At 42.3% G+C, this 1715-nt stretch overlaps 1 protein-coding gene across 1 annotated transcript in view; it reads left to right on the top strand.

The window, feature by feature from the left end:
- The window catches only part of LOC101864429, a gene marked incomplete at its 5' end in the record, with an annotated part of 65125 nt that overhangs the window by 4703 nt on the left and 58707 nt on the right, over nt 1-1715 (top strand).

A 1715-nucleotide genomic window follows, 5' to 3' on the forward strand; every position in this document is an offset into this window, starting at 1 on the left:
CATCGTGGTTGTTTGTTGTTACTTTTGTTTGTTGTTACTTTTGTTTGTTGTTACTTTTTGTTTGTTTTTGTTTGTTGTTACTTTTGTTTGTTTGTTGGTTTGTTGTTACTTTTTGTTTGTTGGTTTGTTTGTTTTTTGTTTTGTTTTACTAGATGTGTCTAATCGGAGGTAATCTAGCTGTGAAGTGTGAAGGTATAGGGGTGGCTTTCGTTGTTTGGTTCAGCTGAGAAAGAAGCGAGTAGTTCCTGTATAATAGACCTCTGTGTGCGGGGTTCACTCGTCTGACTCGCGCAGACTCGAGCGGCTGATTTGTGAGGCATCGTGGTGGAATCAGGCTCTCGTCAATTTTTGGGTATGTGGAGTCATTGGCATCATCTTAAAGCTTGTTCATTTGTCTTGTTTTCAATGAAAAAAATTTACCCATTCATCTTCAATAGAAGTGGAGATATTTTGGATAGAAGGAAGTGGGGGTCACCTGGTTTAAGAGGTAAAATTAACGAGAAAATGGCCGCCAAAGCTTGACAAATTCCAAAGCTAGAGAGTCTGGCCATGGAAACTGTAAATTTATATTTTTGTGCCTTTAATCAACGTTTTCGGTGAAATCCTCAAAGGAATGTGTTTGTAAATGGACATAAAAGGTGTTGAGCCAAAAAACAAAAATTTGATAAAAATTGCTAAGCAGGGAGAAAAACTGCTGTTTTCTTCGATTTCATTATTTTGACGAGAGCCTGATTCCACCACGCTGCCTCACATATCATGTGCGTCTCCCAAATAAGTGTCTCCGCCATATCCTGCTCGCTAGTCGAGTCATCAACTATGTTGTTTTAGTCTTTCAAAATAAATGTTGTTATGTGACCTTTTCAATATGTTGTGCTCCTTTCAGGCAGACACATAATTCGAGGGTGGTTGGCGGGTGCTCTGGTGTGGTTTGCTCCTTCTTTCCTATCTAACATCTATCGTCCTTATCTCCCCTTCATCGTTTTATGTTTGTTACTCTCTTGTAACACCTCTAATCTTCTGGCGCCCATATGACCTTATGCAGTTGCGAGCGCCGTAAAACCTGTACTAAAACTCAAACACATAATTCTTTCCATGCGATGCACTCAGAGTATTAGCGGAGGGACAAAAAAACAACACAATTTGAAAAACCGAGGTGGACGGAGGGGAGGAGAGGAGAGAACGGAAACAAACCAAACAGGTCAGCGGCACTCTCCAGAAATGTGCGGCAGACAGTGGGTTATTCATATATGCCTCTCGAAGTGCTTATCACAACAAAGAAACGCAAAAAAAGGAGAATTAAAAGACTCTCGTAAAACTTTCCTGTCGAGAGCCTCGCACAAGATCCCTGGCTGCCGATCACAGGAAGCGAAATAAGTGCAGAATGCGAAGTGCTGAATGCAGTCTTCAACAAAAGGCAATGAAGAAATCTGTTTTGTGTTCTGAGATACGCGTCATGCGTCCCAACGTTTGCGCAGACGCGCTGACAGCTGATTACTTTGTCTGGTTCAGATATCTACATTCTAGATACAATGTTTCATCTGATCGTCGGTCGCGGCAAGCTGGAAAATAATAAACTGGGGTTATGGTATTTGGAGCGGAAAGTTGGGGGGGGGGGGAGGACGCTTATTCGATACCTCATCACCTCTCATCACCTCTCATCACCTCTCATCCCCTCTCATCACCTCTCATCACCTCTCATCACCTCTCATCACCTT

The sequence above is a fragment of the Aplysia californica genome, unplaced genomic scaffold (assembly GCF_000002075.1).
Source record: "Aplysia californica isolate F4 #8 unplaced genomic scaffold, AplCal3.0 scaffold01093, whole genome shotgun sequence".
NCBI classification, from domain to species: Eukaryota; Metazoa; Mollusca; class Gastropoda; order Aplysiida; family Aplysiidae; genus Aplysia; species Aplysia californica.